Here is a 24,655-nt window from a genome sequence, read left to right as displayed (position 1 = left end):
GCAGATGGATTGGTTAGCACTGCATGTCAATGTTGAGCATACCTTCTTGTATTTTCCCAAACTGCCATTCTGGCCCCTATATGATCTATTCAATGTCTAGTAGAACAGATAGGACAAGCAAATGAGCAGTTTGTCTCAGAGGCCTTGACCTTGAAGCCCAGATAAGGCAGGGATTGGCACAAACTCATTGAGATTTGACTTCAAACTTTACAAACACAAGGTGGGGTGGCATAATGGATTAGCAATGGGGTTTTCTAGCCTCAGATCCCATTTTTACTGTTGATTAGCTATTAGGTCTTAGATAGGACTGTCATTATTTCATAATTTCATCTGCAAAGAAAAAAGCATTTGATTCAGTGGTTTCTTAAGGTCGTCAAACTAAAGCATTCTCTCATTACAAATTTTCAAAAATGTATCCGATAAGTTACCCTCTTATTTTTATATGTTTTAGTATATTCTTCTGGAGCTGTAAAGCATTGGTGCAGCCATCTGACTGGTGTGTGCAGAGAAGTGCTATGGGCTACAGCAATGGCATCTACCAGACAGTGCCATGAAACATGGTCATGGTCATGGTCATGATGCCTGCGAAGTGCTACAGAAGCCCTCTGCTTCCTGCATTTCCATGCAAGACAGGATGGCTATGGTCCCCAGTATCATTAGTCTTGTGGGATCTGTCTTTTGGTTAACCAAACTCTAACAATAGAAGCTCTCACTTCACACTGCCCATGTGCTTTTATTAGGGTCAGTGATATGAGTCTCTCAGGTAGGTTATTTAACTGGTTTATTGGGCACTAGCATACTACCTTTCTAACTTACGTGTGAATTTTGCTCCAACTTAGAAATAACACAAAAAGTTCAAAAGTTTTATCTTTAATAAACTGTGGTTCACTGGGTGAACGGTAAGGAAAAAAAAAATAGGCATGGAGGGTATATAAATGCCTGTGTCTATCTGTCTAATACGTATAAGTAGGGGTTTGCGGGTGGGAGGTTTTCATATGTCCGCAAGAGTTTGTGTATGCAAAGCCTTGGATAAAATAAGAGAGAAAATACAGATTTAATAATTAGGAACACCAAGTGGTTGATGTTATTCACTACAGTGACTCACTTTCCCTAAAAGAGGTGGTAGAAGTCGTATTACATGAAAGAGTTTGAAAACTGCTCAGATAATTTAAATAATAGAAAACGAATGAACACAAATTCACATATCAGGGTCCTTAATGGCCTTACTGTGTAAAGGACTCAGAACTTTTAGTACACAAATCAAAGGAAAAATCATCTGGAGAGTAAAAAGAATTTTCTATTGGGATTCCAATAATCTATAGCTTTGCTAGCCTGCCGGTGTCTCCAGAATCACTTTTCTCATGATGCTTTTGGATATTTTATACTCCAGAATCAGATTGAATCAGTAACTGAAAGAGTATATCATTTTAAAATTTGTATTAAATAATGTGATTTTCTGAGTCTATTTTTGAAGTCAAGGCTAAAGTTAAATTTAGTTTTATGAAAAGAAAACACTTTATAGGGTACATAAGACAATAATTCTTCTAATTTTGCATTTACATCTTTGATATAAAAGTTTAGGACACCCTTTCCTCTAGGGAAAAAAAAACATAATTAAGAAATACTTGAGAATATTTTATGTATTTAATACACATGGCACTATCTCACTTAAAATAATGCTCTTTGCTGCTTTCTTTTTAAATGTTAGAAAAATGCAAGGGAACTCAATTCATACATTTCTTAGTGTTTGCAGTGAATTAACTTTGATCTATAGAGAAAAGAAAAAAAAGATTCTTCCTTTTGAATTATAAAATCATAGACATTAGGAGTAGGAATTCCTGAAAACTTCTGATACAATAGATTTCGAAGGCTATTACTTGAAGATCTAAAATTGGATAGCTGTGCCTCAGATTGTGACCCAGAGTACAAGGGTAAGCCTCCTGTCCCCTCCTTGCACTCCCTTTTCAGTTAGAAAATTTTCATTTTCCTGTTTATTTGTAGAGGTCCTAAGATTTTATCTTAAAAACAGGTTGTATGTGTACAAAAGTTGGAAAATGACTCCTATAATACCACTTTCATTTAACAGATTAAGAAACTAATGCCTGAAGAAGTTTGGTGACATGCCCAGAGAGAAAAAACAACTAGCTAGTGACAGAACTATAAGGATAATTTAGTTCTGATGATTATCAATTCAGTGCCTCAGCCTTCTATTTCAGGTGGTAAACTGCTTCAACACTGAAGGATGTCAGTGATAAATTCAACAGAAGTTTTTCCATAAAATCAGCTCACTGACAGCATATGTAAGCCTCAGGCAATAGAAAGCTGTAAAATAGTATCCCTTGGAAGTTTGACCATTTTGACCATTTAACGGTAATATGTATATTGAAAACGAAAAGATTAAACAGGAATACATGAAGTATCTTGACCTAGGGAAGCCTTACACGTGTTACACAGAGAATGTCATGGCATCTAGATTTATGCCCATCGTGGCCTCTTCAGCTCAGAATGCAATGGTTAATTTGTCCTCCAGAGATAGTTTATTCTACTCTTTCTCTGTATTCATCAGCACAAATTGGTGGAACAAAAAGGCAACAACCAGAAAACATAAAGCCCTCAGAGCTGCAAGAAAAAAAGAAAACTTCAAATAACTAAATAGAAAAGAAAGTCTTTCTTACATTTATAAGCAGGGCTTTTGCAGAGCAAGTGGCAGTTATTGCTTACCAAGTATTCCATATTCTCGACTACATTCCCCACCTCCCCTGTAGTTAGAGTACAGTTAGGTTGGGGCAAATTGTACTGTTCTGGCCGGTGGGCTGTAAGCACAAGTCACAATGATGTGGGCCACTTCCTGTCAGTGGAAACAACAGATGTTTATTCTCTATGTTCTTTTTTGGGTGCAGTGAGAGTGGAGGTCACATGTTGAGAGAACAAAGCTCTCAGATCCATAAACCTGGGTTCCTGAGACACTACTTGGAAGGGAAATGTAAGGACTTTGCATGAAAAGAAAATGAGGGCATCATCTGTGTTAAGCTACTAAGATTTCTGATTTTGGCCCGCAGGAGAGTTTAGTTTATATTGGAGGGAAATTATTTTTATAAGAATCAATTAAAAAAGACTACTTAATGTAAAATGTGTACAAATTCATAAACAGAAATAGCTCACAGTATATTAAATTAGATAAAATAAAATACATTTAAGGACATAGAAATACTCAAAATATTTATGTTCCTTTTCTGATCAGTCCTTAAAAAACAAAGAGCATGAATTAGTTTAGTAAAATCACCGTGGGCCACCAGAAGAGACATAGAAAGAACTGTATAATTCAAGAAGTAGTAGAGACCAGAATACCACATAATTTATTCCTTTAGCCAAAGCTGGCTAAAGCATCTCTTCTGTTCCTTTGTGTAGCGATTGAGAATTAATATCAGAATATCATTATATTCTTGTCTATGTGTTATCATGGACATATCATCTATTATGATAACTACATAGTAGAATGTGATCAAGTCATTCCACAGAATACATTTAATTTTTAATAAGTAATACTTTGTTGTCTTCACAAAGTCCTGTGTAAACAAAACCCTGTAGGTATACAGTGTTATTGAAGGATGTCTAGAGTAAGTGGGTCCTGTTCAAATACAGCAACTAATATGCTGCAGTGTCAAAAATAGGTAATCAGCCTTCATTACAAAATATTTTGAAGAGCTATGCAAATATAAGTTATGGTCAGTATTTTATCATTGCTTAAGTTTATAATTCTCATTTAAAAGAAATACAGAAATCAAAAAGCAATAAAAAAGAATAATACATTCCACAAAATAAAGAATATTACAAAGAAAGAAAAAAAAACTTTACAATTTCAACATCTTTTCAACAGAATAATTATGTCTGGGTACATAATATCAGCATACATAATCCAGTTTAGTTCCACTAATTGATTTCAAAAAGATAAAACTGAATAGAGTCGTTGAAAGAAAGTGTTTGTATTTTGTTGTAATAAATACTATTTAACATAATTTTTATTCAGTTCTCTATATTTGTCATTCATTTAAGAAAATAAAAATCAAAATTAATATCGGAGTCATACATAATAATCTCATCTAGGAAAGAAGGCTAACTTGAAACGGATCGGCTTGGAAGTTATAAATTTTAAATCCTATTTCTTAAAAGTAACTGGAGTTCTCAATTAAATAAAATATCTGGATTTTTCAATAATACTCTCATTTTTTTTGAAACAAATAGATGACACAAACAGAGACGGTACTTGAAAAAGGCTCCAGTACTAATTAAACTGAATTGAAACAACGGTTTCTTCAAATACCACTTCCTTCAACAGCCAGTGTCCTGCCTCTTGGTTTCAGTGACTAACAAAAACTAAAGTGCTTACCATTCTAATAGTCACTGTAATTGAGGAAGTTTATTGCTCTTTGGTACTGGTACACAGATACATCAATAGCTCAGTGAAATAAATGAGAAAATTTAGAAATAGAACTATGTACATAGAGAAATTAAATAATTGATAAAAATGGCATTCAAATCACTGGGGAGAAATGAAATATTAAAACACATAGGTGGATGACTGGGTCGCTATTGGACAAAAAAAAAAGAGCACTATACATAAAAATACCTCACACTATACATAAAAATAAACTTCAAGCAAATCAGATCTAACAGCAAAAAATGAAACAATGTACATTATAAAAAAACATAACTAACCTTTTAAACTCAGTATAAAGAAAAGATTTTTTTAATTTAGTCAAAAATCCTGATATATTAGAAGAAATTATAATAAATTTGGATACATAAAAAATAACATCATAAGTAAAATCAAAAGAAAAAACATTGGGAGAAAATAATATTTTCAGTATTTATCACAAAAAAATGGGGTAAAACTTTAGTATATAAAGAACTCTTAATCAAGGAAATAAATACCAAAAATTTGAGAGAAAAATAAACATGGACAGTCTTAAAAAAATATGCAGTTGGCCCTAAAATATGATGACATGTTCAGTTTTTACTCATTAAAAAGAAAAATGTATATTAAAACTACACTCAGATACCAGTTTTCATTTATCAGATTGGTGAAAATCCAAGAAGTCTGACACATTCTGTTTACGAGACCATAGATGAACAGGCTCTCTCTTACATTACTGATGGGAATACAACATGGTACCACCCACTGGAGTAGAAATTGGCAATAAAAGTATAATTTAAAAAACTTTCTACAGTATATACTGGGTATCTCAATAGTACTACTTCTAGGAATTAACTCTGGAAATCTTCCTTCACAGATATCAAATATACAGTCATACATGTACAGTTTTTATTCATTTGGCATTAATAATAATAATAAAATTCTAGAAAATAATTCAATAAATTATGAAGTACTGTTACTCGGTGGGTATAAAAAGAAAAGACAGTCTTCATGAAATGGTATGGAGTAATTTCCAGGATATATTATTAATTAGAAAAAGCAATTTGCTCTACTTTTGTTTTATAAAATAGAGGAAAACTAAGAATAACTATATAAAATCTTATTTTTGAAAAATAAACATAATAACATAGTAAGTCAGAATTTAAATTGGGTGCCTATAGAGAATAAGGTAGAAGGGACAGTAAAGGGAATATAATTTTGCTGAGTATATTTTTTATTTTTAACCATGTTAATATGTCATATATGCAAAGTATAAGAGTTGATCATTGAGAATAAAGGAAAATCATAAAATTGAATACAATCAGATAAGATTAATCTTAAATGCAGATTAAATTGATAAGATAAGAATGCTAAAGTTGGAGAGAGGAGGAGAAAAAAAATAAAATAATTAACTCAAATACTGAAACTGTACAGTCTCAGTGGAATAAGTAACACTGGAATAAACAACAATGAAAAAGAGCAAAAAAATCCTGAATATTACTGGTTAGTTTGTTGGTACAGTAGCTCTGGAAATAGTTTATGTGCTATAGTGCCGAGGAAATGTGAAAAATAGTTTTGTGAGCCAAAGGTCTTACTGAGAGATATGAGATATAAACATAAAATAGGCCCCCCCCCAAAAAAAAGTAAAATATGGTATTGGGTTGATATTGTAAATATTAATACAATTTAATTATTCATATTAAAATATATTTTCCTAACACTGTCCGCTGAAAGGGCACTAAAAAGACCAGGTCTCCTGGGGAAAATGGTTGATTCTAGGTCTAGATCTGGAGAAAGTCAAGGGAAGCCTAGAACATTTTATTGTTTCAGAAAATAAAGGAATACAGAAAAATTGACTGGACTTGTTAAAGGACAAAGAATTTTGTTTGAAGCAATTGGTCAAATTTGGAAAATTTGAACATCAAAAGGAATTATGACAGCAATGGGTTATAGACCATTTAAGAACAACAACAATAAAAAACCAAACATGTTTATAAGTTCACCAGAAGACATGAATGCTAGAATGTTCATAAAAGTATTTTTATATTGGTCCATGATGCAATGCCAGAAAGCAAGGATAAATAATTATCTACAACAATGTGAGTGAATCTTATAAATATTATGTTGATCCAAGTAGTTAGATACAAAAACATGCATATTACATGATTCTATTAATCTCAAGTACAAACACAGGAAAACCTAGGAAATACTGTTAGATTTCTAAATAGTAGTTACACTTGGCGTGTAACCATTATAGGGAGCTTCAATGTACTGTAAAGTTCTATCTTAACCCAGATGCTAATTACAGGGATGTGTTCAGTTTGTGAAAGTTGTATTCTTATTATCAGTGTGTATATTAAAGAAAGTGTATTAAATTTTTAAAAAAGTAGAAAGTCATCTACGGCCATGCTACCCTGAATGTGCCTGATCTCGTCTGATTTCAGAAGCTAAGCAGAGTCAGGCCTGGTTAGTACTTGGATGGGAGACCACCTAGGAATGCCAGATGCTGTAGGTGTAAAAAAAAAAAAGGGGAAAAGGAAAAATCTGAGTCCTAGGTGATAACAAAATGAGTTGGAAGGAGAAGAGGAAAAGCTCTACTTTATAGAAGAATGACATCTAAAAAATAAGGGATGATTAAATTAAAAACAGTCATTAAACAACTATTATTATAATAGTTGATTCAGGCAAGAGTAACCAAAGGATGCTAAATTACTGGGTAAAACATTAAAAGAGAATATTCACAAAAACTTCATGAATCATCCTATAGATTACTTGTAATTCACAAAAGGGGAAGATAATTTTACAATGAAGAAATCGTGTGGATTCCTCCTTCACTTAGTGATTAAAATTTACATCATTGAAAGTGGGAGCAGTTGACATCATATTCCTCCTAATATAATGCCCTGATCAGGATATTTTATATCTATAGCTTTCTAAAATATTAAATTTTTTTCTAATTAAATTTTTTTTTTATAAAAAATAGGGCAAATTCTCAGCAAAAGAAATGACTTGGACTCTTTAAAACAAATGGTCACACACACACACACACACACACACACACACACACACACCAAAAAGCAGGGGAATCTTCTAGATTAAAGAAAGTTAAATAAACATATGAACTGTATGTGATGTATGATCCTTGTCTGGGATTATAAAAATAAACAACTATAAAAGATATTGGGACAATAGGGGAAAATTGAATGTGGAGTAAATATTACATAATAATTATGTGAAATTCTTGAATGTAATAATTTTAGTTTAGTTATATAGGAGAATAAAGAATCAGAATCTCTGGAATGAAGCTTTTACATTTCAAATTGTAAAAACCTCAAAGAAGAAGACAGGATAAAAATAAATCCATTTCCCATGAGATCTTGATTTGAGATTCAGTGATAAGTGATATTATTCTTTGCCCATGAAAAATTCTGGTGGCTATTCAGTAAAGAAAAATGTTCTGTTTCTGAGAATAGTTAAAATTAAAAGGACTTTAAATTTCATTTTGAGGAACAAAAGACCACCTTAGTTTACCAAACAAAAGTGAATCTTACATAAGCAACAGCTTTCGAATTTAGATTCCTCCCCTTCCTCCTCTTTTTACTTTTTTTGGCTTTATTACAGTTTTCCTTTGTTCTTTACAAATTGAAGAAATATAAGATAATTCTTATATGTAATCATCGGAGCCTCTATTCTTGTAGAGAATACATAATCTGGGAATATCATGCATAAAGAAAAGGGCTTTTATTTTTTATTTTTTTCCTTCTAAAATGAGAGAGAGGGTGAACGGGAAAGAGATTGATAAGAGATTAATTACATCCAGGCTAGCACATCCGACAAAATAAGCATATTGTTTTTTCTGAGAATTTTCATTGGCCACGTCTCTGCTTTGGCATTTCTTCAGATTCTTCAAAATACAGTCCCTAAACCATCTGTAGTACAGTCACTCAGGTTGCTTCTTAAAAATGAAGATTCTAAACCCAGACTTAAGAGAATCAGAAATCTTTGGGAATAAAGCCATGGAGTCTGCATTTTAACTAACTCTAAGGGTGATGACTATATACAATAAATACAAGCACTAAAAATCGAGAAATGCTGCTGTATTCTTCATCTGTGATTCTTAAATGCCTGCTCCTGAGAACTTCTGTGCATCTCAACAATAGTAATAACCATAGCTATCATTCTGTTAGTGCTCACACAGAGCCAAGCTCTTTACATTTTACTGCTTGATTTAATCTTCACAACAGTGCTCTGAGGGACATATTTTAAACCTACATCTTGGATGTGAAGATTAAACTTCAGATTTACTTGCTAGCTAGTCCGTAAGCTAGTAAACTTGGAACTAGTATTTCCTTCCAGTTGCATTAGACTACAAAGCCCAAGACTTTAACTGCTACAACTTTCCTTTCAATATGGCTTTTTGGTAAATTTTTGTGTATATAAACATATAATAGATATATGATTATTAATGAATGAATGGAATGATACAAAAATACATACACAGATAAACTGTGTTGGGGAAGTAATAAGTACCAAGGACAATTGAGCAATTGTAGAGAAAGTGCTATGGGATAGAATAAGAGGAGAAACAGGAACTTATGCCCTGGAAGAAAATGTTTTATGAAGAAGACATTTCTAAACTAGAAGATTAAGTGTAAGAAGGACAGGTGGAGATCTATTAAGTAGACTTCATATGGATGAAATAGTATGAATGAAGAGAAAAATGTAGAAAGGCACAGAGGTGATAGAAGAAACAGCATATATTACAATATGTAAAGCAGACAGTAGAAGACAACGGTAAAAGACAGGACTAGACATTTAGGTAAAGGGAAGATCACATCGGTTTTCAAATGCTAGTTCAATTAATTTAAACATTATTTAGGAGACAAAGAAATGTTTGTAACAGTACTAATTATCATCAGTTCCTCTTTTTTGTTTTTGTTCCAGCTATTCTCCTTGCTGAAATATCCTTTCTTTTATCACCTGCTTGGAAAATTATGCATCCTTCAAAGCTCATTTCAACTGTTATCTTTTCTTATTTTCCTTGAAAGCTCTCTATTCAGCATCTCACCTAAAAGTTAATTAAATATTACTTATCTTCGTCCTCTGAGAATCCTATTCATACCTTGATCCTAGCAGAATAATTAAAAGCAAGGGCCATGGAATCAGATCTTGCGTGGGTTAGAACCCCAGCTCCATAACTTGCTTTCTAAATAACCTTAGTTAAGTGCTTCAAACCCCCTGTGCCTCAGTGGTCTTATCTGTAAAACTCAGATTACTAGCACTACCTGGCACGATTATGGGAATTATTAAATTAAATAAGCTTTACAAAATGCTTACATTCTTATAATGTAGTAAATGCTTGCAAATACTAGCTTTTAATTTCTACTATAACAGCATTTATTGTCTGTATAGAAGTTATTGGTCTACATCTACAGAGTAATTTCTTAAAAGCAGAAATGCATCTGAGCATACATGGGGAAAAACACCTAAAAGATTAAATTGCACGAAGTTGGTAATATATATTGGCTAGATGTGTTACGAGTATTAGAGTAAGAAAGTGAGAATTCTGTGATGAAGCTTAAGACCCCAGACTAAATCGGGGGATGTGTTTCGGTACAAAGGTCCTTTTTAGGATTACTTTTCTGTCTAAATCCAGGACTGTCAACTCCCATAGCTCAGAAATGTCCATTGCTAGGATGGAGGAGAAATTCTAACACAGCTGTCATGTAAGCAATTTTATTGTTGCTCTCATGAGGCATAGAATTATCTCAGTTCTGGGAAACGAACTTATGTTTTGCAGTATTTTTTTTTCCTGGGTCTTCCTATTTTTATTATGGTATTGAATTTGATCTTTACATTTAAGACATGACTTAATGGTCATGTTTGAAGCCTGAGAAATCTCCCACTGGATATTCAGGTGTAATGAGATATCTCTTTTCACAATATGACCGTAGTTTAAATTTGGGTGAGAGCCAGAGTCAAGGGAATTATTAAATTGCTATCATACATTAAGTTTAGATAAAATTAGACTCATACCAATTATCCAGGCAATCCAAATATTTTTCTTGTAAAACTGGAAGTCAAAAAGAGAAAATATATTTAAAGAACGCATTTTAGCAAAGTCTAATTCTGATATTTTATGTCGCTAGGGACCAATTTCAATGAAAAAATTCCCATAAGACTGAGGAACATAGGGACAAAATGCAATGCTGGTGCTTTATATAATTTCCAGCAAATACAGTTTTCAGCACTCACAAACTCAGCACCCTTGAAATAGCCTACTGTTTTATTTTTCTATAATAGCACTGACCAAAAGGCATGTTTGAAAACAGTTATACTATCAAGGAAGCACCAGTACAGCTAAAGATGTTAACAGTGCTCCAACTTGAATTTACGCACACTTTTTTGAATGTGTAGAGATTATACCTATGAGTGATATGAGAGAAAGCAAACAAGGGGAAGGGATGCTTTAATAGCATGGCTGAAAAAGTCTCTGTGATGGGATGACATTTGAGTTGAGACTTCGATTGTGAGAAAGAGCCACCCTGGGCTGATGTAGAGAAAGAAGGGTGCAAGCAGAGGAAACAGCCAGTAGAGAGCTGCGAAGGCAGGGCATTACTTGGCATTTATTACAATTAGTAGAAATAAAATGCTAAAAGATGTTATCTCTAGTTGGTAGAATTTGATTTAGATTTTCTAAATTTTACATAAATCCAGAAAACAACTGTCCAACAATGGAGCCGTTAAATATGTTATGAGAACTGTATATAATTAACTTCTAGGCAACAAATAAAGTGATGTTTGCAATAACTTGTAATAATATAAGGACTCCCTACAGCCCTTTCTTTTTTCTACATTATATTTTACATGTGACACCTATCGCCTTCTAAAATACTATATAATTTTCATATTTATTATGTTTTTTATTTATGGATTTTTCTACTCTAGAATATAATCAACACCAGTGAAGAAATCATTGCCTATTTTGTTTAATTATGTGAGGCCCAGAACATTTCCTGGCTATAGCAGGCACCCAATAATTATTAAATGAATAAATAAATGGCTGGATGAATAAATAAATAAATATATATGTAATTGTTTTTAATGTTGACACTTTAAATTAAAAAAAATTGGGGATCCAAACTTTAGAGAATTCTAATGTTAAACTAAATTATTTCCTAATCTCTTTTCAGCTTTAATCTGTGATTCTAAATTAAGAGCACTAAATTTAATAGCAAATTTTGAACATATTAAAAATAATTGTATGTCACTAATACTAATAAAATATTACTTAATCACTTTTTTAGCTTTACATTCAAGAGAGATCCCCATAGAAATTGTTCCTATAGAAATTGTGCTGACAAAATAAATAAATGAGCAAGTTTCTTTTGTGTGATTTCAACGAGCTAAACTGACAAGCTGATCTTTCTGAGTTTAATATGGTATGAATCCTGTAAATGTCATTCTGTGTTATACACATGGACACACACATAAATAATTTCATGTACATTACACAAAGGATGATAGCAGGGACAGAGACAGATATTTTCATATAGAGATTCTTTAAACTGTTTAAACTTAGAAACTTTGGTTTATAAAATTGCTACACCGTTTATCTGAGAGTCCATGGAAACAGTCCAGTTTTTGTCTTCCATACGCATACATAAGTGAAGGACTCTTTATTTTAGAATCAGCACAGCCCTTAAATTTCACACCAACTCATGACATTTATAAACATTTTCATTTAAGCATAGTCCAATGGTTAATATTAAAGACTTATGCAATGTACTAAATTATAAACTATAGAATATTTGTTAGAATTAGGGATTAGCATTTAAACTTCGATACGTGCATTGGGACTTGTATTGTTTTTGCTATTGTTTTCAGTTTACAAAGAAAATAAATGTTTATTATAGAGACTTTTACTTACATTGATAGTCAAAAATAATAAAGCTCTTAACTCTCATTATAATAACACAGGCAAAATAATTTTTGTTATTTTTCTATGACTAATGTTTATTAGAAAAAGAAAAAATCTTCAGATATATATTAGAATCATTTTTTAAAATAGCAATTTCTTAAGATTTACATATGATTTGTCAGCTTTGTTTTATTTTCAAAATTTTATATAAAATGTATTGCAATAGGAAACATTTTGACAAACAAAAGTATAATTAAAAGTCACATAAATAAAATTTTATATGATGCTCATTGATAAAAAAAGAGCAAATATTTAAAAAAATAAAAATTTAATAAAATCTCAATTACCCACATGCTTTAGGGAAAGAAAAAATATAATTTGAAGCATACTCTAATCTAGATGCTCTATTTAAAAATTTCATAAGTTATTACATCAAATCTTAACAATATACACCAAAGGAAATATAATTTAAACTAATTATACAGAATGAAAAACCTAGATTTTAGATATGATATGCAAGCTATTATTAATATTGCATGAAATGAAAACTGAAATTCACATCCAGTTTTGCCATACTACAAATCTTAATCATTTTAATTGAATATAGTTGGGACTGTGAGAGAAGAGGTGAGCAGTAAAAGAGAAACTTCAATAATTAAAATTTATAAATAATTGAATTTTGACCTCAAATATATGTTTTCCCAAATTTAAAAATCTTTTGCAACTGTATGTATCTCTATTTCTGACTCAAAAAGGGTCATGAAGTAAATAAATCTAATATGATGACTGGAGATTTTTACATACTCGAATTATTTCACACCATCAATCCCACAGCTATGAGAGAAACACACATATTTCTTTTTAAAATATTTCATTCTTTAAAAAATTTTAAACTCTTTTGAGGCAAAAAAAAATAAATCCCCAAAACTTTTAGAAGATTGCTTGAAGTATAATGAATGATTGCAAATTGATACAATCTTTTGAAGGGAATTTGGCAATAATCATCAAAACTATATATGTATTTACATATTGATCCAGTAATTTTAATTCTAGAAAATTATCCATAGTATTATGAAAATACACATATATAAGCTTATTTACTGAGTCATTTTTATAAATGTAAAATACTGAAAGTGATTTGAATTCTTACATATAGAAAGGTAATTGAATAGCTGTAATGCATGTTCAGGATGGAATACTATGCAGCTGTAAAAACAGAATGAGGGCTCTATAAACAAATATACTGTTGTATGAAAGATTATTTATAGTTTTTTTACCTGTGTTTAACAAAAAGAGGAAATGAGGATTATATACATGTACTTGCTCATTGGGCAAAAAGAAATGCAGGAAGGATAAAGTACACATTATTGAGAATGGTGACCTTAGAAGGTACATGAGATTGGGGTGAAAAATATAGAAGAGATACTGTTAGAGTATATCTTTATTTATATACCTAGCTTTTAGAACCAGAGTAATGTTTCACATTTATAAACAAATAAATGAGTAAACAGAATGGTAATGGTGGAGGGAACATAAAATGGAATATAAAAAAAACCCCAAATAACCATATTTCATATGAATAAACCATGATGATGGGAATAAGTAAATAAAAGGAATAAACAAACACAATTAAGAAACTTTTGAATACTTTAAATTGACTAATACCCCCAGGTTAAAGACCAAAAAAAAAAAAAAAAAAAAAAAAGAAATTACATAAATGTGAAACCATAGCTAATAGGTTTTTCTTTTTCCTTTTATCACAGTAGTATGTGCTAATAGTTAAGAAACTATGAGTAGTTTGTTGAGCAAATAAAAAAATATATAAATATATTATAGGTAATGGGAGCCAGATTTCTCACTATTGGGTATTTGGATACTCCAAAGATATTCATTTTCTTCATCTCTCTCTCTCTCTCTCTCTCTCTCTCTCTCTCTCTCTCTATATATATATATATATATATATATACACACACACACACACACCCACATACACACACATATATAAATAATATATTATATTATACTATAATTGTCATAATGTAATAATGTAATTTTAAAGTATTATTTTATAATTATTTACATTATACAAAATTATATATACATAATATGTATATCTTATATATGCATATATACACATTTAATAATAGAATTATAGCAATGTTAACTTACTGATTTTGAGCACTGTGCTGTGATTATACAGGAGAATATCCTTTTTAAAAAGGAAATATGCACTCTTTCACATAGGAGTAAAGGGGCATCATGTCTATACCTTACTTAAATATTAAGATAAAGGAGGAACTCAAAGGATGTGCTAAGTATAGTTCATATGTCAGTTAATCACCTGTGAGACATGCTGGCCACTGATTAAGTAGAGCATGTAGAGGCTCAATATGTTTGCTTGCATCTTGTCTTTCACATGGTTTCTGACTATGTATTTAAACTGGTTTTAAATATATGAAAATCAAGAGGAATCCAGCTCACAGCAAAGCTTTTCTTCTAATCTTTACAAGCACTGAGAAAGGAGAAATTCCTAGATGTTGCTCACTTCCCCTAGGGAAAAGAAAATTTTTAGTTCTTTGAATTGGCCAAGTTGTTGTTGACTCTTCCTGAAACCAACACTAGCCAAGGCATCCATCATTCTACTTACAATTAGCTATCTGAAAATGAGAGACTTTGCTAACCTGGGGGAGCCTCCATGGAACTTGTGAATGGAAGGCCCTCCACCAAACCTGTCAGTAAAAGTCACAGGTGCACAATGAAAGAGAAGCCCCAGTGCACTGGCCATCTACCTAGGCCTCTCACAAATAGGGCTGACAGACAGCAGCTTCTTGGACTATGTCCACTCTGGGGACCATGTGAAAACAGCAGAGCAGCTGGGCATGAAGCTCCCACCTGGGCAGTGTATCCTCTCACAGGTCAACACTGAGAGCGAAGCCAGCTCAGCATCTTCTTCCTCCCACCTTGAGCCAGGTGGGAATTTCAATCCTGACATGTGGGTTGGTAAGCAAGACCTTTACCAATGATTGCACTCAAGCTATCAGTGTGAAGAGACTATAAATAGGTCTAATGGTATTTAACAATTCTATGCAGATTTCTGTTCCATGCAGTAATTAAAATAAGGAAGAGATTTAAAAATAAGGAGACATTTTAAAAAGTATAATCTAGAGATCTAATTTCAGTTGAACAATACATATATAAGGTACTAGTCCCTTTAGTTTTTCTGTCTAATTACTATTACTGAAAGAAAGGGTTCAGATTTGGTAAGCCCTCTTCCTTTTATTGCCACCGTGGCTAAATGTAATATATTTATTCATTATTCAACAAAATCTATGGCAGAGACTTTTTGAATATTAGCTTGTGAAGAATTTAAAGTATTAGAGACTTGCAGGAAAAAAAAAAATCAAGCATTTTAATTTGGACTCAGAGTCTTTCTTTTCCATAAGCTCTAGGAGAGCTGACCTAGTAGTGTATTTAGAAGCTATCATTACCTCAAAGCAATGTTCTACATGGCAATCTTGAGCCCAAATACTCAAACTGAGCAAAAAATACAAGGTAGCACATGTGACACAGGTAAATATTAAACAAAAACAATCTAAGTACTACATGTAGTACTAACTTAATCTCTGCAGTATTTAGAGAACAAAAACAACAAAAAAATATGCCACAGCCATAATATATCCTGAAATCAGAGGTGGCTCTGAAGAAAACGACGACCCTTACTAAATGGTCTTTCTACAAACACTTTATTGTTCAAGATCCTTAGCTGCAGAGGTAGAAACCAAATTTAAACTGGTTTAAGCACAAAAATAAGTCATTGACTCATGTGATGAAGAAGCCCAGAACTATGTATTTTTTCAAGAACGCATGTATCAAAGAGCCTCCAACGATATAATCAGTTCGCTTTTCCCCCTTCTCCTCACTCTGTTCTCTTTTAGCTTCAGTATCAGACAAGCTCTCTGTAGAATGGGGGCTCATGCCCCTGGCAGCTCTAGGAGAGCATGCCATACCATTTTATTTTCTCCTTCTCTATTCTTTGAAAGGACCCCTAAACTTAACTCTTGTGGGTTCAGATTAAGTTACACTCGCATCCCTGGACCAACCAAGGTGACAAATCCTATGCTAAATATGGTCCATCTCCATCCAGACCACAAAGACCTTAAATAGGGCAGGTTCCTTAGAAGAAAAATTGGAGTACATGTATTAGAAGTGCTCATTGATATCAGGCAAAGGAGAAAGAGTTGCCCCTCCTCAAAGGAGGTTTACTTGATAGCACCATCTTCAAAAGGAAAGAAAGACATGTATATAAAGTGTTACACTACATGCCAGTTTCTGTATCAGGTGTCTTAAATAAAGATGAAGTCAAAGATTTATAAGTTGTCTGAATTCACACACAGAATAATACTTCGAACTAAGGACCATTTGACTCCAAATAATAGTTATAACGACATAATGATGAGGATGACACACAATACTTATTGATTACTATCTGACGAAAAGCATCTTACATTTTATAGCTGTATTCCATGCTCAAAATAAGTCTATGAGAGAGGGCCCATTATTCCCATTTTACTCAGGAGGAAACTGAGGCATAGAGAATTTAAGCAGCTTTCCAAAAGAAATATGGCTTATGAGAAGAAGTCCTAGAGGCTTGATCTTATTCATAACTCTTGCTTCCCTTCATGTGGACGAACACATCCTATTCCTATTACTCTTCTATGTATGAGCATTAATGCCACTAACTGAAGGTGATTGATTCACTGTTGTCGCTCAGTATGTCAGAGACAAAGCTGGACACCTTACTAGAGATCCCAGGCTATGGGTTCGCCTACTAAATCTCCATCAAAACACACATGAATAACAAATGGATGGCTGTGGTGGATGAATGGTGACTCATCTGCTTTTTCTTCATTTAAGTATTACTCTCACAGAGCTTAAACGCCTTTAGCAGACCACAGCACATTCCCAAAAGGGCCCTGCCCCAAGCCCAAGGCCCTGATCAAAGGCCGGGGCTCCTGAGGCTAGACCTCAGCTTTAACCCCAGATGGTCTTGTCTATGAGAGTCATTTATTCTGAGGAACACAAAAAACAAACTTTGGAGAAGAACCAGGGAAATTCCTATGAAAAAAATAAATCTTTAATAAGAATGATATCGAAGGATCATATTACTTCAAAATTAAACTAACTGATGAAGTAGGAAATCAAAAGAATCTCAGGCTAGATGAGGGATAGAAATTGTCTTTAGATCCTCTACTCCCTGCTTATTCTTCTAGTCGAGCTATTTTATAGACCCTTTTGTATACCTACTGACTTGTCCTCATTGGCAAGTGTTCTCCACTGAAGACCCTACGCCCCTCAGTCCTCCATACTTTCCTGTTTATCTCCTTCTCACTTTTCACTGTTAAAACCTTCCTATCTGTGTACATTTCCTCACCTTTGATCTCTGCTCAAAGACAGTGGGTTACAAATAAATTAACCTATTTTGTTTAATTATCTACTTCCATGATCTTACTCATTTAAAATAAATGAGTCTAGAAAGAGTCACACACACCTTCAGGAGGCAAGTCTTTCAGCCATCTATCCCGTCTGTGCCAGTCCATTTTTATCTCCGGGTGGCCTATGTTTCTTTGCATGGTACTGATCTTAGAATTTCAAAAGCAAGGAATCTCAGACCCTAAAACAGAATGAAGCTAAGAATAAAGCATCAGAAAGTAGCAATGACTTTACTATAGCAAAATAAATGGATGAAAAAGGACAGACAATCTCTAATAATTATTCTGTTATTTATTTTTTAATTCTGGCTTTATTGTATATTAACATTTTGGATGAATGCATTGGTGATGAAACAACTTGAATACTAGATAGTTGTGTGTATGTATATATCATTTTTAAATTAACCCTTTTTCTAATCTCATATATAGATATACAGAATCCTGAATTTAAATAACAACAAAAACATATGCTGTAGCCCCAGGAAGCGCTGCCCACTAAGAAGCAATAGTTCCTAGATTAACGCCTAGCCTAGACTGTGAAGAAGGGAACCTCTGCATAGTTTTGAAGAGAGACAAAGGTCATCCATCATTTAGAGGTAGCTGATAGAGATTTTTGGGGTAGAAAATTAAGAGGAAAGAAAGGAAATAGGTTAGCACTTAAAAAGAACAGTGCATTCTTTAAAAAAAAGAAAAGTAACCTATGATATGTGAAATGAGAAGGGAGAGAGGGGTGCATGAGCTACCCTGGCATTTATAGTACGCTTCGCCATTGGCAAAGTTCCTTTATATCCGTTTTCCTGTTTTATATTCACAGTTATCTCCCTGTCACAAAGGGATGATATAGATATTAATATACTGAGTTAATAAAATAAGGTATACTGAAGTAAATGGCTCAAAGTCAAATGGCTTGTTTAAGGTCACAGAAAAACCTGGCAAATTGGGGTATCATGCCATTCTTATTACTCAAAGATTTATGTGCTTTTGACAGTAGTTATCATTATATTACATAATTGTGTTGTACATTATGTTTGCAAGCATTTAAAGGCACTATCTTTTTTGAATCTCACCAACACAGAATTCTAGGCTGAGGGGAGTTAACACCACTTGGATCGATAGGTTAGAAACCTTGGCGAAATTCCTACCTGAAACCAATATGGAGGGGCTTATATCTATGCAGAAAATAGCCCTCTTTATTGATGCTGTAAGAGCCTTAAAAAAAAAAATAGCTGTGTGCTGTAGCACAATACAGATATTTTTGAAACTCAGATGGCTTTGGCCTGGAAATGGCAGTTTTGCCACAGGGTGACATTCAGATTACTTTTTCTTACTTGGAATCTTGATTCATACAATTTCTGAACAGATAGAATCAACCAAATTTGAAAATTTACATACTGCTTTGGTAAAAGATTCACCACCATATCTCCCTTCAGTTTTTGTCTTTCTAGGATTATCTCAGTTGCAGAGAACCACTACTTCATCCAAGAGCATGCCCTTCCCTGGGTGATCCAGATCTAATGACTGATGCAGGTACAGGAATTACAGCCCAGCCATTTTGGCTCAACTTGGAAAAACTCTGACATGACAGGCTATTACATTTCCAAGCCCTCTGCAGTGCTAACTTTTTTCATCAAGCATTCATCACAGCATTTCAACTCCTCCCTCTGCTCAATATGTTTCCTTACTCTTGCTTCCATCGGTATTGATCTTAAGTGTATTCTTTAGTAAATAATAAATATCCTGCATCTATCTCAGTCTCAGGGATTGCCTACCACAAGATCTAACTTGTGACAATTGATATCAGGAATGCGATGAGAAAGCAGAAAATAACAGCATGTCTTAGAGCTAGACTAAGTGGCAGTGAGTATTTTCTCTTTATATTAGGAGTGCATATAGTACCTTGGCACCATGTGGAAGTCCAGGTTAAAAATTTTCACCAGAAGTAAACTGGATGCATATTGCTAGAAGGGAAGCACTAGCTTTTGTGTGTCAGGATCCAGAATTTGAAAAATATGTGAGTTGCACAAATCGCATTTGACATCTCTCACCACAATAAACTGAATTAGCTTAGGAGTTATGCAAAAGCATAAGCTTAAAAATAATTGTACCCTCTCTGCTAAGCCAAGATACAAACCACAATGTCTCAAGCTTGTAGTCAGGTCTAAACACCTGGGAGCTCAATAGGTTAGGGTATACTATGACTGAACTATTGAAATGACAACTTATGCATGCCTTAGGGAAGCTCTTACCTATGTTGTAGCCAGCTTAATAATGACATTTTATAGGCAGGCTTACATTTTTAAACTCTTTTGCCAGTCTTCCCTTTTTCTTAGGGCTGACTTACCAACAAAGCTGACCACAACTTCATTTGTGTAAGCAATAGGTTAAGAAATCAAAATCTCATTAAAAGAGTTTATTGTTGTATACACCAGTAGAAAAACTTTTCAACTCATTGGTTATACACATCTGGAAGTGGCTGTTTGAATTGTTTGCTGAGTAATATAAGGTATTAGAGGAAGAGAGATGCTTGCCAGAAGCACATGGGAAACAAGTGAAATATTGCAAACAAAGAAATGTCTTTTCTCATCATATAGCTCAGGAAGAATAAATGAAAGCTGAGAGCTTCTTATAAGACAAAAGGAGAAGGAACTTATCAATACAGACTATAGAGATGAATCATTGATTAACTCATCTCTGTTTTCTACAAATGGATTTAATTATACAGTATTTATCAACACCCAACACATTTCTTGAACCAGATGTAAATGTGTGTTCTCGACCATGACCGGTAGATGGCAGTAGTACACAGATGATCCAGCAATGATTTTATATATAAAGCAGTTGCTCAAAGGAATATGCTTCTAAATGGAGGCAAGTGTCTGATGAAAATCATTGGAGTCATAAAATGAAATATAGCAAATGCATGAAGCAATAGTAAAACTTTTCAGTAATATAAATTTTAATTTTTTTTTCAGAGTTTAGTCCGTATTTTTATAAATCAAAATTTAAGGATGATATATTTGTTAGGTGTACCATAATTCATTTAACTAAAATTAGATATGTCATGCCATTTATCTTGCTTTTTATTGAAATGTAATCTACCAGCTTTGCTTACATGACTTAAAGAAAACTTTTTCTGATCAAGAAGTGTTTAATATCTAAAAAGAAAGTGTAGCAGGGTAACAATTTTGCATTTCATTAAAAGGCTGAATATGGATATAAGGGATTAACAAGAGGTTGAAGGGGTTGTGCATACTAAGGTAACACAAGCAAAAATTGCTTCTCGAGGCACTGGAACCAATGAAATGAGGTGAGGAATAGTTACAGTACATAAGAAATTAGATTTGTCACTTCTTTGCTTAAAACCCTCCAAAGCCTTATATTAATTTATAAGTAATTTTATATCATAAATTTAAGTACCTTGGATATCTCGTTCTTGCCCACTTGTCCTGCTTCAATGTTTGCTATTGTCCCACGTGTACCCTATGCCCCATATGTAGAATATTATTTGCTGTGCCTTGAATACACTGCTTTTTTCTGTGCCTCTTTCCTTATTTATCATATATTGTGCTTTCCACTAGGGGGATGCCTAACCCTCTTTTCTTCAGGCTCATTCCTACCCACCCTCTTGAAAGCTTGCGTGACTCTCCAGAGGATGGTTCAAATGTCCCTCTACTGTGCTTCCATGCTGTTTTGCACATCCTCCCTCTTGAGTTTTTAATCATACCCAATTCTTATTCACTGTTTACTTCTCTGAGCATTTTATTAGACTCTGGGCCTTAAAAAATAGTATCTATTTATTTATTTTCCATTATCATTCAACAAACATTTCTGAGTACTCACTGCATACAATCTGTGAGGGACCAGGAGTCCACTTGTGACTAATCTACAGACTGTATCCTTAGGAAAATTACAGTCTAGTGAGAAAAACCAAGTAACTGGACATAATTTCACTATAATGAGAAGCATAGGAAGTGGTAATGCAATTCATGGATGTGACTTAATCAATGAGGCTGCCTTCAGAAAGCGACTCCTGAAAGAAGGTAGAGCAATGGCTATTGTGCTAGCTAAAAGGGTAGCATGAAAGAGGTGGAACAAGTGTTCCAGGATTCATGAATAGAATACGCAGAATAGAAAGGGCAGAGGCAATCAAAGAACCAAACTAAATGCCAGCCGGTAGGTGTACAATGGAAGGACATGAATGGGGGAAAACAGCAAGAAATAATGAAACCAGAGAATCAGAGAAAAAGATTCAAGATTCTGATTTCCATCCTGAGGACAATGGAAAAAAAAAAATGTTTTGAAAGGGCTGTGACAATTTTGAAAGGAGAGGCATAATCAGATTTGCTTTTCAAAAAGAACATTCTGACTCTCTGTGTGGAATGACTTGAACAGGGACAGGGACACAAATAGAAACAAAGAGACAAGTTTGAAGGCTTAATAATGAACAGGGGGTTAGATGGTTCTGACTTGTAAGGAGAGTGATTTCAATGTTAATACAAATGGTCAATATACAAGATCATTCCAAAGCAGAATTGACAGAGCTTAATTTTTGATTGGTTGTCATGACCATCAAAACTGGTGGAGAGCCTTTCTTCTCTTAATTTCCATTTAGTTTGACAGTGGTTGGTATTATAACAGGCTTTCCAAAGTATTTTATAAATGAATGAATGAATAGGTAAATTAATGAATAGATAAAAGTAAATGTGTCTCTAGATTACTAACCATTTAAGGTTATTTCAAATCAACTAAGAATTTGCTTCCTGGACTTTTAGAGAGTTTATTCTCCATCAAGAGAAGGACAAAGGAACCCTGTGCTGATGTTACCACCATTTCCCAGTGATCCAACCTCATGGGACTCTGCTCAGCCTATTTGGTTGATGCTGGCATATAAAAATAAAAAATATGATAGCATGTGGTGTTGGCTTTCGGTTAAAGTCTGAAAAAAACCTTACATTGTAGGACTCACTTAAAATTTCCCCTGAAGATGTCAACCCAATGTATCCAGTGGGATTAAGGGTATTGTCCCAAGAAAGGCCACATGGTTAAGACCTAATGAAATGAGATGACCATGAGTACGAAGAAGAAAGAGTCAGAGAGTAAATGTTACCTAATAGTCTATGTCATATGGAAAGATTTTTGAAGGCCAGAATAGCAAAGTCAAATAAGTTTTCAAGCCCAGGAGTAAATGATAAAAATAAATAATTTATATGGTCAGTTAGAAATCAGTGATGAATAAAGGCTAGAACAGATAAGGAAAACAGCTCAGGATTTTGCTTATTAATGGTACTGGCTACAGAATGTACAGGGCATTGATGTGAAAGACTGGGAAGGAGGCATGGAATTGGGAAATCCATCAAGTACTGAAGCAAAGTCTGAGTTAGCAGGAAGGCTAAACACTGACATCCAACATTAGGGGAAAGTGTATCTTTCAATAGTCTCCAATGTCCAAGGCTAGGGGCACAGTGACAGAGACCAACACAATACTGACAACATAAGGGCTCTCTACCCACTACTCATGAAATCATACTTCATTCCAGATACTGTAGTAAGTGCTTTATATCTAGTATCTTATGAAATTATGTTAGGAGGCATTATCTTTTCCAAATGGAGAATGCGAAAATAGAGCAAAACAAAGTGACATAACATTTCAAAGGTCACAAAAGTAGTAAATGTGCACCCAGGATTTAAATCCATGCCTGTCAAACTCATAGCCGATAACCCTAACCCCTAAAGTCTACTGCTTTCTCCCCAATAAATCCAAAAACAGACACAAAATCCAGACTATCTTTTATGCAATCGTGGCATGTTCGTGTTTGTGCCACATAATGTAAACCAGTTCAAGGAAAATGAAGACGCAAAGAAATAGCTCAGTGACATGTCTTGTATATAATGGTAGAATAAAACAGTACTTATCTTCTACTGAAGATATTCTCCGTGCAGAAAGAGATAATGAAATGATAAAGCTCCAATTCAAGGTGTCTCATCTCTAACATGTTCTATGATCATGTTTTGTAAAATTTGCAGAGGTCATAATGCTTTAGGACTATTGTTTCTGTCTTCCTTGAGTTCCCTCAGTCACTCCTTACCTTTTATCAAATGGGGCCTTGAGTTTTGGTGTAATCATGAGTATTTTTATAACCTAATAAGGGAAGTTTAAATGGAAATGCATTTATTTTTAGGTTAGTGAAATATAATTATAGGCTTATCAGTAATATCTATATAGAGTTAAGTTATTGTTGACAGTCCCAGTATAAAGACGGCTTCTAGGAATAATCCCATCACCTTCTGTGTGAACTCACCCAGCTCTATGACATGAAGGTATGAGGACAATGATTATATTTGTGAAATGGATGTGCCCGAAGTTGCTTCACTTCAAAAGTTTGTGTTTACAGGAGAAATAATATTTGCAATATATCAAACCAGAAGCGTGTTTGAGAAATTATACCAAATCTTAATAGAGTATAAATAAGAAAGAAGAAAAGCAATTCCAAACTTGACATTAATTCTAAAAATTTATATGGCATTACCAAAAATTATTATGTAGCCGAAAATAACTTTTTTAATGAAAATAAGCTACTTTAACCAAGCACGATAAAAAATAAATTATTTTTAAAATTATTGTTACAGAAAAAGTTATATAACAATGTCATATGAAGAAGCTATCACAGAGCATGAAGCTAAAAAGTATAGGACTAAAACATGATTGAGGGTATTAGGCAGTTAATTAATTAAAATAACATTATTTATTTATTTATTTTTTTTGCAGTGTGTGCTTTTGTGCAATTTGTCAGCACTGAAAAAAAATGCAATTGTAGTAATTTACTTTTCTCA

The 24,655-nt window shown here is 33.4% G+C and overlaps 1 protein-coding gene and 1 pseudogene across 1 annotated transcript in view; one reads left to right on the top strand and one right to left on the bottom strand.

Annotated features, from left to right (window-relative positions):
* The window catches only part of ANO3 (anoctamin 3), a 331,395-nt gene that overhangs the window by 275,951 nt on the left and 30,789 nt on the right, over positions 1 to 24,655 (bottom strand). The window lies entirely within an intron of this gene.
* On the top strand, positions 6,811 to 6,929 carry LOC120610914 (uncharacterized; annotated as a pseudogene).

This window comes from Pteropus medius, unplaced genomic scaffold, assembly GCF_902729225.1.
Source record: "Pteropus medius unplaced genomic scaffold, Ma_sr-lr_union100, whole genome shotgun sequence".
Classification (NCBI taxonomy): Eukaryota; Metazoa; Chordata; class Mammalia; order Chiroptera; family Pteropodidae; genus Pteropus; species Pteropus medius.
The sequence above is the reverse complement of the archived record's forward strand: the minus strand, read 5'-3'. Positions and strand labels throughout refer to the sequence as shown.